The sequence below is a fragment of the Cricetulus griseus genome, chromosome 2 (genome assembly GCF_003668045.3).
Source record: "Cricetulus griseus strain 17A/GY chromosome 2, alternate assembly CriGri-PICRH-1.0, whole genome shotgun sequence".
In the NCBI taxonomy this organism is placed as follows: domain Eukaryota; kingdom Metazoa; phylum Chordata; class Mammalia; order Rodentia; family Cricetidae; genus Cricetulus; species Cricetulus griseus.
This window is the reverse complement of record NC_048595.1, coordinates 129696791-129711526: the sequence shown is the minus strand read 5'-3', so window position 1 is coordinate 129711526 and position 14736 is coordinate 129696791. Positions and strand designations below refer to the sequence as shown.

Below are 14736 nucleotides of genomic sequence, written 5' to 3'. Positions count from 1 at the left end.
TAGTCCAGCCACAGTGCAAATCAGTAAGGAGGATCCTAAATAGTCATATGGCCAGCTATTTGACTCCTCAATATTTACCCCAAAGACTTCAAGTTAGTAGAAAAGTCCTTTCTTGACTTCATGATTCCCTAACTTTGTTGACCATCTGTAGGCATTAATACAACAATACCCTCCAAGCTGTCACCTCTCCTTCCCTGTATATTTGTGAGATAAAGTTCAGTCTGAGGTTTGGTAAGATTTCATTTCCTTTTAAAATATATTTTACATTTACCATACAAAGGGGACCTTTTCTTTATTGGTTTTAGCACAGCAGAAAGAACTCTGGGGGTTTCCTTTTTTTCTTATGTACAAATGCTGCTTGTCCAATGACTAGGATTTCTTATCTGCTAGCTCAGTCTTTTTTTTTATTTTTTTTATTTTTTTATTTTTCGAGACAGGGTTTTTCTGTGTAGCTTTGGTGCCTATCCTGGCACTCGCTCTGGAGACCAGGCTGGCCTCAAACTCACAGAGATCCGCCTGCCTCTGCCTCCCGAGTGCTGGGATTAAAGGCGTGCACCACCAACGCTCAGCCTAGCTCAGTCTTAATTATCTTAAATCTGTATATTTTATAAGACTTATCTTATCAGATGCCTTCCATTGGCATCCCCCCTTGCCAGTGGATCATATCGCACCGCTGGAGGAAGAGCAGAGGGGAAAAGGGGGGAATTCCTGGTTGTCCTTACTTAAATATGAGTCTCCCTGCTATGTCACTTCCTGCCTCGATCACCACTTCTTACTACATTTCCCAGAATCTTCCTCGACTCCTAGTCCTGCCTAACTTGCTGCCTCATTGGCCAAACAGTGCTTTATCATCCAGTAAGACAAACACACAGAACCATTTCCCCCACCATCTCCTCTTTTCTGTCTAAATAAAAAGAAGGATAACTTATCTTCTATAATAACTGAAGAAAACTGTAAACATAACTATCTGTCTTCAACTCTATCAAAGACCACAGAAGGATAATATATAAACTCTGGAATTGACAGAGACATCTCGCTACCTGGACAGTCACCCAAAGTTCCTCTGTTACGTTGGGGCATCCGTCTTCAGCCTATAGGCCACAGTGTGTCTAGCACACTTCTCCATTTTAACAGGAACCCTTTAGTACTGTCTTGTTTTGTAAGTTCAGCAGTCACTTTCTTGTGGGTCCTGCATGTCCAGTTTATACAGCAACAAACAGTCCAGGCAAGAGCAGTTTCTTGCCCAAATGGCTAATCTTGCCATGTTGAAAGCAAACTCCATAACGAGTTTCTTCAATGCCAATCCTCCTTTCTGACGTAATTGGTGTGCCAGAAGCAGTTGTGTCTCACTGCCAAGAAAAACCCTAAACCAATTAAATGCCATATTTCTGTAGGTCTTTGAAAGTTTTGAAGAATACCTATTCATCTCAAATACATCTCTGTATATCTAGAAACCCCAACTAACCTATTTACAAGTTCTGACTATCATAGGTGATTATATAACCTGTATTTAATTATGCATATCATTTTAAAAGATCTGTATAAACACAATACCTAAATGAGAGGAGACATATACATATCACAAAATTGACCATAAAGTTGTATCAATAAATGAAAATCCATACCAATGCAAAGTATTCATTCCTATAACCTATTCCCCTTTTTCCTTTAAAAAAAGATTTACTATGTTCATTATCATTTATAACCAACCCCATTTAAATGAAAACAAACATTTATAAACAATATTTGGGAATATGGGTGTTGTTCATTCTAAACTGCTTCTTGCTGATTGGGGGCAATGTCCATACCATGGGGGATAATGATAAAACATAGTAACCTGACCAAGTCCTTGTTTTTTAGTCTGTAAGGCTGCATCGTCTCAGCTGTTTTGGATGTAGGATCAGTTGGGTCACTGCTTCAGGGGTTCTTGCTTGATCAAACCATATTAGTCTGGAAGGAATCCACAGCTTTTGATTTTCTGTGGAAACACAAGTATAAACTTTTTTTCCAAATAGTCTGTCCTTAGACTTAAATTTTGAAGTCAAAGCATTTTTGGAATGTATAAGTTGGATTAATTTAGCAGCATTTATTTTTTAATTTTTTTATTTGAATTACAAACAAGATTGAATTACATGACAATCCCAGTTCCCTTCTCCCTCCCCTCCTCCCCTATACCCCTCCAACTAAAACCCTACCTATCGCATATCCTTTTTTCTAATCTACACCTGACTCAACCTTTCTGCTCCCTCATGACCTCTGCATCCTTCCTCTTCTTCCCTTCTCATTCTTGTAGCTCCCTCCCCCCTCTTCCCATGCTCTCAATTTGCTCAGGGGATCGTGACCCTTTCCCCTTCTCCAGGGGACAAAGTTTGTCTCTTTTAGGGACCTCCTTGTTTACTAGTTTCTTTGGCAGTGTGGATTGTAGGCTAGTAATCCCTTACTCTGTGTCTAAAATTCACATATGAGTGAGTACATATCATGTTTGTCTTTTTGTAATTGGGTTACCTCGCTCAGAATGATTTCTCCTAGTTCCATCCATTTTCCTGAAAATTTCAAGATTTTATTGTTTTTTTTTTTCTTTTAGCAGCATTTATAATCAAATGTATTTTAGCAGAAGTAACTCTTTCCTCGGCAATAAAACAATTTAAAGACCATTCTGTTTCAATAAATATTTCTGCCAAAAGCTGCCTGAGCCCTACGTGGATGCTTTCTGCCAGCCGCCTGAGTTCTGCCCGCCGAGTTAGGGACCCAATTAATGAACAGAGACTTATATTATGTACAAATGCTGCTTGGCCAATGACTAGGATTTTTCATCTGCTAGCTCAGTCTTAATTATCTTAAATCTATATATTTTATAAGACTTATCTTATTAGATGCCTTCCATTGGTGTACCCCCTTGCTGGTGGATCACATCACACAGCTGGAGGAAGAGCTGAGGGGAAAAATCTGGGGTTTCCTATTTTAATGATTATTGCTGAGATATCTTTTATATCCTGAAGTCTTTTACAGATGACCTGCCTTTGGCCTTCACAGTTTCCAGGAAGGAATGCTATGGGTATTTTAGGTACTTAGAGGAACATTTATTCAGCAGAGAAGAAGGAAGGAAACTCACTGAGTTTGTTCTAGGGCCAGGCATAGCTAGGCGGACTATCTGACCATCTCCAAAACTATGAATGACAGCACTGTGAGCCTGAAACTCTTGATTATCATTAGCAGTTGAGGAGAAAAGATTTTAGAATGTTTACTTTGTTCCTTCTGTGCAGTCACAGTACTTAGAAAACATAGATCTGTCTCTTTTCTAAATCCATAAGTTTTCCTACAACATTAAAGCAACTTTGTATTGATTTTATTGAAAAACTGTAATTGCTTATTGCATACTCAATGAGAATCTGGCAAAACAGTTACTAAGAGCTTGCTTGAATATAATATCTTGTTATTTTGGATTTTCAGTCAGAAATACTAACCAAGCTCATTTTGTTCCTTCCTTCCTCTCTCACTCCCCCCACTCTGCTTCCTCTCCCCTCTTTGTAACCTCTAGTAGAGTTTAACCTCATATTCATTATGTGGCCAAAGATGACCTTTAAATTATGATTTTCCTGCCTTGACTTCCCAGGTTCTAAGATTGTAGTTGTGCACCACCACACTTGTTTTATATGCTGCTATGGATGAACCCAGGAATTCATGCATAGAAGGGGAGTATTTTATCAGTGGAGCTACCTCTCCAGCCCCAAGTTCATTTATTGATTCTATCTCCTAGCACTGAAACAATTTTAAACTAATTGGGTATTGTGGAAATTATAAGCTTTGATCTTAGAAAACATTACACCACATACAATTTTGTGTGCAATTTAAGGAGGCTCCATGCATTTCTCTAATACCTGTTAGTGGAACTCAGGATACTATTACATTAGAAGACATCTGATCAACCATTTTCCTACAACACTATGCTTTTCTTGAGACTTGAGCTTAATGATATATGATGCATTATGAACTAAAGGGATGATAATGTTAGATAAGGGGAAATAGGACTTGCTTAAGAGCTACGAGTCTCTCTCTCTCTCTCTCTCTCTCTCTCTCTTTCTCTCTCTCTCTCTCTGTGTGTGTGTGTGTGTGTGTGTGTGTGTGTGTGTGTGTGTACCATCTAATCTCACCTGTCTTTCTGAAATAGTTATTATATTTTACCCACTGTAGTTTTCTTTCCTTCCAAGCTTCATTATGTGGTCTTTCTTTTGAGTTTTATTCTCTGAGTCATACTAACACTCTAATTTCTATGTTAAATTACAAATGAGTTTGACGATCTTATATACAGCTCATTATGACTCAATAATTTATTTGTTGAGTCACTAGAAAATAATTTCAAGGGGCTCAGTCTTTATAAACTAATTTTTATGGAATACAAATATCTGATATTCTTTATCCATAGATCTTGGTTTGTAAAACCTATTGGACAGGACTTATAATAAAGCATTCTTCAAGTTGTTGTTGACAGTAGGTGATGAAAAATAATTGGTTTCAGTGGAAGAACATGTTGCTCATTATTGTATACAGTTGTGAGGCAGGTTATAGAGAACACAGTTGAAATACTATTCATTATTAAAGTTATTTTAGCACAGTAAAATATCTCACTAGCTACTAATGATGGTGATTAATGTACTGTTGATGTTACTGAATTAATCCACTGGTTCACTATTTCTTTGAATGACAAGTGATGTTATTGCTGGTTGATGGCCACACAAAACCGATTTATTTGAGAATTTCTCAGATCATTCTCTGTAGCCAAATCTGAACTTAGCTACATTTAGGGCAGTTAGACAAGGATCTGAATTACTCTGATATGAAAGCCCATGTCATCACAAGTCAATCATGAAATATGCAGTCCTGACTTGTTTTGTTTGGACTTAATAGCATTTAAATACAGTTTGAATCCTCAAACATGTGAAAATTGAGCAGTTCTACTGAAAATACAATAGTTTGCTTTCCATTTGGAAAATTAGAATTCTAGTATCACTAGGCCCTAACACTCTGAATCTCAGCTGCCCAAATCATTGTATACCCAGTGTTTTCTTTTGCAGGGACAAAGATGAATGATTTCTGGTAGATCTTATCAAATGAAGACAAATAAATTATAAGCTGAGTGGATACCATATGGGAAAGAGAGCACATTTCTTTCTGAAACTGACAGTTATTCTTGTGTGTATGTAAAACGTATTTCTGGCCCCATGCAGCAACTTAAAAATACCATTATGTAAACCATTATATTAAGAAATATGACTGATAAGTAGAAAACTTGCCTAATGAGAAACGTTAAGAGTCTGAAAAAAGACCTAATTTTAAAAAAACAGTCCAGCTGGGTGGTGGTGAGGCACGCCTTTAATCACAGCACTCAGGAGGCAGAGACAGGAGGATCTCTATGAGTACAAGGCCATCCTGGTCAACAGAGTGAGTTCCAGGATAGCCAGGGCTACACAAAGAAACCCTGTCTTGAAAAGCCAAAAAAAAAGAAGAAAAAGAAAGTAAGAAAGCTGAGTCCTATTCTTGAATTAAAACTCTGAGTATTATCACTGTGATTTTCAGTTAAGTAGTATCTGCAAATATTTCCTTATTATTGGAAATATTTTTTGTTCAATTTTTTAGAAATGGTCTACCCCTATACCTAACAATGGCCCAGGTGATTTCACTTTGTATCCAAGGAGGAATTGTGCAATCCTCTTTCCTCCAGAGTTCTAGGATTACATGCATGAACTACCACACCTTGCTCTAGAAACATTTTTTAAAAAGATGAGGAGTTTATAGAAGAACATTTATATTAAAGACAGAAAGAGTTATATATCCTATCAGGAAATAATAAATTGACAAATTTAATTTCAACCAGGAATACTAGCTTACAATATCTAAGAAGCAACCAAGAACCTCGTGTGTAATTTGATAAAGGACTTAAAAAACAGTCAGGGTCTGTTGCAGCTGATGAAAACCCATTCGTAATAAATACCACTAGGCTAGCTACATCTATGTGCAATATAAATAATGTGAATGATATTGAAGAAGTTTTGAGCATAGAGTCTGTAGGAGGCACAACACTAGAAAACAAACTATCTGTGTTGAGGAGCCTTGAGATACGTAAGAAATGCCTTCAGGAAATATTAGGGTATGGCTATAGATGGTGCCTGCATGGAATTACATATTAGCATCAAATTGCTTGTGACATCTCAGGTGGTGAAATCTTTGGGGACACACTGCCATTTGTCAGCTACTAATTTGTACCAAGTGGTTAACAAAGATGGCTTCTGTCTTGTACTAAGTAAAACTTCAAGCTGAAAGTGATCCTGTGCCTTGCACATCAGAGCTTTACCTGGGGCACTGCACTTGTGTGAAGGTGTGTGTGTGTGTGTGTGTGTGTGTGTGTGTGTGTGTGTGTGTGTACACGTGCACGCATGTTGAAAGAAAGAAACCACTCATGTCACCTTAAGAAAAATTCTTGCTTCAGCTCCCTCCCTACAGATTAATGGATCATAAATTTTGCTTTTCTGATTGTTGTTAAAATTGACCTGCTAACTATGAAAGGACCTGCACAAATGGTTACAAGAAATTGAATATATCACTACAAGCAAAAAACATATCTTTGAGAAATGAACCCAACAAAGAGGTTTTTAGTTTATATTTCCTTGATGGAAATGACTTCTAGAAGTGACAGCTACAGGAATACTGTACACTCCAAATACTGATGTTGGGACAATTCAAGAGAATGCTCTTTGATTTTTAATGTTCATAAACATGACTTGACATTGTTTTAACAAAACTAAGCTCTCCAGTTAAAAATAACATGGGCAGGGGATCTCTAGTGGAACTTTTTGAGCTGTAGGGATATATTGCTAAATACCAAATAGTTCTTCCAGAATGCCAGAATCCTATCCAGTCATGTTCCTAATGATATAAACATCATGCAAAGACTGTCAGCATATAAAATATACTTATGTCTCTGAATGAACAAAACTAAATAAAAATTTTCAATGAAGAATTTAAAACTGCATTCTATACTGCATGGTCAAGATAAAATAAATAGTCAAGGCCATCTTGGCGTGAAAGAAAAGGGAAAGAACAATATCTGATTTTTTTTTTTTTGGCTTTTTCGAGACAGGGTTTCTCTGTGTAGCTTTGGAGTCTATCATTGCACTTGCTCTGGAGACCAGGCTGGCCTCGAACTCACAGAGATCCGCCTGCCTCTGCCTCCCAAGTGCTGGGATTAAAGGCGTGCGCCACCAACGCCAGGCCTTGATATCTGCTTTTTAATATGTTTATCTAATGTGTAATGTAAGTCATGCTCTTCTCTGTAACTCATGTTTGCATGATGATCTGAGTCATATCTAATAGAAATTAAAACTTGTTGTCAGAGCCTTTAATAAATGTTTTTAGACATGACAACAGCCTTATTCTGTAGGAGCACCATGGTAAGGCTGCTAAGTCATACACTAGGCTTTCCTGAAAGCTTAAAAAGTGATGAAGTATTTTTGATTGATGGTTTGATTTTTATTACTGTGTATATATTGAGTAGTTGATTTCTTTCCTCTCTCAGTTTTCTTACTTCCTTATTTACTTTCCCAAGTGATGAATTGCATTAGAAACTCTTGCCTCAGTGTTTTGCTTGAGAAAAATGACAAGAAGGAGTTTGGCTTTGCCCTCTAAATGTCTTTAAAATAAGGACCAGAAGCTGATGCTACTTGACTTCTCTGGATGGGCATGGCCTGATTACTGTATTTGCCATGACAGCAGCCGTTGGCTGGGTTTGACTGCTTACTTCTTCGTTCACTTTACCTTAGAATTGCTTAAATTGTGGGTGTTCTTTTCTATGATGCTGCACATTTTAAGTAACTGGAAGCAATGATACATAAATGTAAATAAATCCTTTGTTCCTAGCTAAGGTAAACATTCCAATCTTTCATATAGAAAACTTTGTGTATGAACAGCAATGTTCTTAAGAGTGCCATGGGGGTGTCTATTATATTTACCAAAGTTTATTGTACTTCATGGTCATTACTAGTGACAAGTATGATTTTCCTAATTTTGTCATAAATTCCTTCAGAGCACCTGCTCTAAATGATTTATTTGATATACTAAGTAGAATGTAGTTACTCAATAAGTGTCTTTTGAGATAATAGTTTAAGAATAGCAGAGCTGAAACCCAATAACTGAGTAGTATGTAGTAACCAGGCTACACTGGGTTGTGTTGTTGACATATCTTAGTGATCTTGCACACAGCTGTTTATTTCTTACTGCCTCCTCTGTCATGTGATCATCCCCAACAGAACTCTGTATCTGGGTTAATGGATCCTTCATACTTTGTAGTGGTACCATCTATAATGGGGATGTGCATTTACACTTAGTGTCAGAGAAACCAGATGATCATGAATAGCATTTTCTGAATTAATTTTTCTGACAAGAATTGGTGTTTTTCTAGCAGCAAAGAGGGGGAAGTGTTGACAAATAAATACGATATTTGATGAATGTTAGTATTTTGTCACAACATGGTAGTTAAACTGGTAACTGTTAACTGCAATTGCTGGATATAGCTTCCAGAATAGTTCTTAGACACTTCATAAAGATTTCCAAAAATGAAAATGAATTTATTTTCTTGGAATACCACAGGCAGGCTGCTAGGATTCCTGGAAATTCAAAAAGTAATAAAATGTTCTCTAATTTTTATTTATTGTGTGTGTGTATGAATCTATCTATCTATCTATCTATCTATCTATCTATCTATCTATCTATCTATCTATCTATCTATCTATCTATCCATCCATCCATCCATCCATCCATCCATCCATCCAGGCCCCATGAACGTGGGTGTCAGTGAGGAGGCCTCGGAAATCTATGGGGCCTCTGGCAGTAGATCAGTATTTATCCCTAACATACGAATGGACTTTGGGAACCCATTCCACATAGAGGAATACCTCTCAGCCTAGATACATGGGGGAGGGCCTAGGCCCTGCTCCAAAGGATATGACAGATTCTGAAGATCCCCATGGAAGGCCTCACCCTCCCTGGGGAGCAGAAAGGGGATGGGACAGGGAGTTAGTGGGGGGCAGGGGAGGAGGGGAGGGAGAGGGAACTGAGATTGACATGTATAACAATCTTGTTTCTAATTTAAATAAAATGAAAAAAAAGATGTAGGATTCCAAGTGATGAGATATCCTTTGAGTGACTTGTTTATCTTTTAGACTGATTCACTCCAATGTAACCCTGGGTGGCCTTGAACTCACAGAGATCCATCTGCCTTTTGTCTCCTAAGTCCTGGAATTAAAAGTGTGTGCTACCACTGCCCAACTTCTATAGCTAACTAGTGTGGCTGGTAGAATTAAAGGTGTGTATTGCCGTTGCCTGGCTCCATGGCTGTGTCTAGCTTTGAATTTTGATCTCCAATATCTTTATTAAATCATAAACAATATATCACCACAATTCCCCTCTTTTGTCCAATACAAAAGAAAGACTACCACTAACATAAGAAAAACTATGTACAATAAGTATATGTAATAAGCACATTGTGTGTGTGTGTGTGTGTGTGTGTGTGTGTGTGTGTGTGTGTGTGTGTGTGTTTATAGCAGTCAGAAGTGAGCCTACAAGAGCCAACTACATTGTTTATTGAGACAGGGTCCCCACTTGGCCTGGAGTTTGCTGGATGGACTAGAATGGCTGGCCAAGGAGCCCCCAGAGATCTATTTCTACCTCCCCAGCACTGGATGAAAGGAGTGCATTATTGGGATAGATCTCAGGTCTTCATGTGTGGTAAACACTTTACCAACTGAGCTCTGTCTTTAGCTTAAAGTGTGCTTTATGTAGCATTGACTAAGAGCATCACATGAGCAAGCAGAGATTCAACATGGTGTTGTAGATCCTATCTCAGAGTAGGTACATCTCAGCCCAGAGCTGAATTCTGATAGAATACTGTTTTTATTCAAAGGAGGGCCTTTTTCTGCTCCAAAATTAGGGCCTCCAGAACATACTTCCAGTTACGAATCACTGCTTATTCTGTCAAAGAGTATTGTGTTATCCTCCACATTGGTGATGGTCCTGGGACCCTGGTTCAACTTTTCCGAGGCTACAGTCACATATTCCTAGACCTAGACATTCTTGTATTGATTAATCAAGGGATTTCCCTTCTTAAAGACAAACTTCTACTATTCAATGAGATACTACCATGGTTACCATGTTTACATGAGGGTATGAGAACTTCTGAGATTTCTACTTCTAATCAGAATCACTTGAATATGCCTATGTAAGTTATTTTATATTATTATTATATCATTTCACAACTATTTCCATACTCTCCAACGTCACAACACTTTAGATGTAAATGAGAAACATAATCATTTGCCCAAAAATGTTTATTGAGAAATAAGTCTGTGCTAAGTGTGAGAATAATACTTTCATATGTCTGTTGTGAATGTTCAGTAACTTAAGGTTTCTATAGAAATATTTCTTACTCAGGCATCAAAGCTTGCACATATTTTCTTGGGCTCAGAAGTTTTCTCTCATTTGTTTACCTGGAAAAACTGTATCTATTCTACAATACCTATTCAAAAAATACCTATTCAGTGTCACTATGTAATTGGTCATTCTGCCTTTTGCACACTGTGTTATCACTACTCCATTACATATTTTAATGACAGTATAGCATTTGTTACACTGTTGTGGTAGACCATTTTTTTTTCCTTATTAGATATCCTTGAAGGTAAAGGATTCCATCTTTCTTACATAAGTATATGGACACATGTTGATGCCTTTGTGTAATAGATGCTCTGAATGGTATCTTTACCCTGGAGAACATAGGGGATTACCTAATATTCTATAGGAAAATGATTTTATATTGCTAACTTAGGCATCAGTGTGAAAGAGGAGGAAACAAAGACATGTTCCTTCATTTCTTTTTGGGGTTTTCTCTTTTAAGATAAAGTTTTGCTATTCATCATAGGTTTGTTTGAAACATGCTATGCAGTTCAAGTTGGCCTTCAACACACTGTCCTCTTTCCTCAGCCTTCTGAATGTGGGGATAACAGGCATGAGATAGGGAATACACATTTACTCAGTCTCTAACATATTTAGTCAGCATCTCACTTTTGCTTACTTTAGCCTAGGTGGGCCAAGAACTTACTGTATAGCCCATGTTGGCCTCAAACCCTTAATCTTTTCATCTTAGACTTCCAAGTACTCAAGTGTTGCAATTACAGGTACTCAACCTCCAATTAATAGTCACTTATTTCTTATTATTAATAGTCACGTATTAATAGTCACCTGACCATTAACTACTCAGTGATGAAGATGACACATGAAGATGGTTGATTCTAAGGCTGAGTGGACATCCCATGCTAGAAATGTTCCAAATATGGAGGAAGAGGAATTAAAATAATTTTATGATTTCTAGCTTGGACACACAGTTAAGTTGTAATGTCATAGAATGCAATAGAAAATGTTGGAAGAACAGGGTTAGAGAAGATGAACCAGTATCACAGAAAGAGATAATCATGAAAGAACAAAAAATAAAGACACATACACATATTACAACAAAGCCCATTAGATTTTATGTTAGCTTCAAAATCAATATTTAACAAGGAGTAAATAAGCATCAGGATTCAGGCAGCTCTCTGCTGAAGCAGACTTAGGGAAGGTGATGTGTAGCAGAGTACAGGGTGTCATGGTGGACTCACAGAGCCCTGTGATACATTCTTCCCTTGGAAAGCCAAATGAAAGGGAATGAATCAACATACATTAATTATATGATGAGTAATCTTTAATATTCTCCAAGGATGATTTTTACACACAATGAAATAGTGTCTAAGGTATAGCTTACAATGGCAAGTTCCTTAAAAAATAACATATAAATGTATATTATAGTTTTATCTTAGTAAAGGTTTATTAAAGTTAATTGTCATACAAAATAATAATAATCTTTGACCTAATTGAAGATGAAGTTGGTAAATGTGACCATGCAATGATATTCCATCATAGCAACGGTTTTGATAAGGTCTTCTTGTATTACATAACTGCAAAACTTTATTTTGTTTCTTCATTTATTGTTAACAATTGTTTAACAGTCAACATACTAAATAGGTAACCCTTTCCTTTCATCAAAAGTGTTAATGTTCCTGACAAGACTGCAGTTCTGTTTCTTGCATCTTCAGGGTCACAAAGAAAGAAAAGCAAGTATCATGCTGCCCATGACAACACACTCCCATCATATTATTTTCTTTGAGTAAGGTAGACTTTCTATTTTGATTTTTCTCAGAGATAAATTTTGGACAAATGGGAAATATGCTTACTCAAAGCAAGAAGATGAGGAATGAAACCACACATTATTTTATTAGAGAATTGCTTATAGGGATAAAACCAAATCAGATGTTATGGAATAATTTAAAAATAACATAAAACCAAATGTGTGAAAGGCTGGAGTCTTATGGCCATGAATGCAATAATGAAACACCGGATACATCCATAAATAAAAAGTTAAATAAGGCAACTATTATGGTTGGCTCTGAGTCAATTTTGTATTTCATGAAGGTTCAGGTGACCATAGTTTGGTGTCTAGGGTGGTGGTATTGGGATGTGCTACGGGACTCTAAGAAGTGGGATCTACATTGGTATGTTCCCCTGCTCTAGTGGATGGCTCCATATCCTTGCACACAAAGGCATCAGTAGTTGGACTTAGTGGGTTGTCAACACTGGGGGAACAACACAGAGGGAGTTAGAGGGAGAAATGGGGGTAGTTCTCAAGAATAAGGAAAATTTATAACAACATTAGAAGACTGAAAAAAAGAGAGGGAAGTGGTCCTGTGTGCAGTCCTGATGTAATTCTTTGAATTCCCTTGAGAAGATAATTAATACAGGAGGAATCTTGGCTCATCTCATCCTCCATGCTCATAAGTGAAGATGTGATCACTTGATTGCTCTTGTACCCTCTGCCTGCTGTCTTCACCATATGGCAATGCAGCCAAAGGGCAGCCCTTGACAAGCCTGAGCTATGACATTTGGCCTTCAGTGTACAAAGTTACAAGCTAAATAAGTTTTCTCTTCCTAAGTTGCCTATGTTAGGAATTTCTTTACAGCAACGAAACGTTGACTAACACAGAGAGAAACAGATGAAACAAAAAATGAAGCTCAAGACCAAATCTGAAGTCTTGATTTCACCAAGATTCTCAATTCCACTAAATAAAAAAGAGACCAGAGATAGACTCTCATTGTAGTATTAAACCTATCAGTAAACATGAACATGGTGGTAAATGTCATTGTCATTTGTTGTCTCCTTCATTGTCTTGCTTGAAGTGTAAGTAGTCAATTGACACTGTGGAGTTTCAGAATAGATTTGATTGCAACAATCTAGTCACTACTAAGATAGACAACCCCCCTAGTTCTTCTAATTCTCATAAAAGGTTAATGTTATACTGAATTCCAGAGACCTACTGAGTTTGATTTTAAAAGATGCAGATATAACCACTCAAAAAAAAAGCACTTACAGAGCACTTCATGCAAGCCTTAGGTAGACAGAAGGCTATGCCCTACCTGGGAGAATGCTTCTGCTCATCCCTCCCACAGACTGTACTGGAGATATTGTATACTGAAGCTTTGTACTGTATCAGCAAGATAGAACAGATCCTGTAACTAGAGCCTCAGCTGATGCTTGCGATAACTCAGAAACACTCACCTTCTACTCTCTGTAATTTGGGCATTGCTATCTTGGCAGCTGCTTGATAGGTTAGACGATAGTGAAATTAAGTCCAATAAACAATGTGTGCATTGTCAGTTTCTTGGGAAGCTGAGTAGAGGATTCCTGAATATGCAATTGCCAGCAAATTAAAATCAAGGCAGAATTCATTCCCTTACAGGGGTTGCATTTAATAGGGAGCAGGTCCCTGTCTGTGGTGGACAGACTCTGCATTCCTAGGGCATTATGAGCATCAGAAGGCTATTAGTATAGTTGTGGCTTGTAAATATTTTAAATTTGATTTTAGTCACAATATAGCTTCATGTTTTTCCCACTTAATTCACTATGCTTAAAAGTGTATTTTCTAAGAATCAGCATGAGTTGGCCACTATAATAGTTTGATTGGTTCTTTTCCCCCTCTTCTTTTGATCTTGTGGTTAAATTTCTTTGTCTATACAAAGAAAACGTGTATAATTTAATTAGGTTTGTCAGTAATATATTGTTTTATGCTGTTAAAAATTTCAATTTCAAATGTGAAAATACAGCCTTTTGTGTGATACAAAGTTCCTGGGTAGGCACATACTTTTCACTGTATTTCTACTTTTCTCTCTTCTTGTGAACACTTATAACTGATTTAGCATCTAAGTTGTTTCAGCTTCTCTACATTTAAGGAAAAGAGGGAGTTTAATGATGCATGGTGCTGACTTGGATATTTATGATCACAACGAGGATAATAATAATAAAGGTGTTTATTTATTTTGAAGGTAGATAAATGTGCCATAGTCAGACTTTAATAAGCAATGAAGTGAAGCCTTTATAAAAAAAATTAATTTAAGCAATCAATGTATTTTTGGTGAGGGTTAATCACAGCAGTCTAGAAATTAGCCTGATCTGTTTGCTTAAGTCTGTATGACACTGACCTTCCCAGACCCTAACACTTAGAGCTGTTCTCTAACTGTGGTTCTAAGTAAACTAACAGGACTTAGGTGGTGAGAGCAAATGGGAGCAATGAAGGTAGAGTTTCAAGAAGATGGGCAGGTGGAAAATTT

At 37.2% G+C, this 14736-nt stretch overlaps 1 long non-coding RNA gene across 1 annotated transcript in view; it reads left to right on the top strand.

The window, feature by feature from the left end:
- LOC113834421 overlaps positions 1-14736 on the top strand; it is a 59592-nt gene that overhangs the window by 22852 nt on the left and 22004 nt on the right. The window lies entirely within an intron of this gene.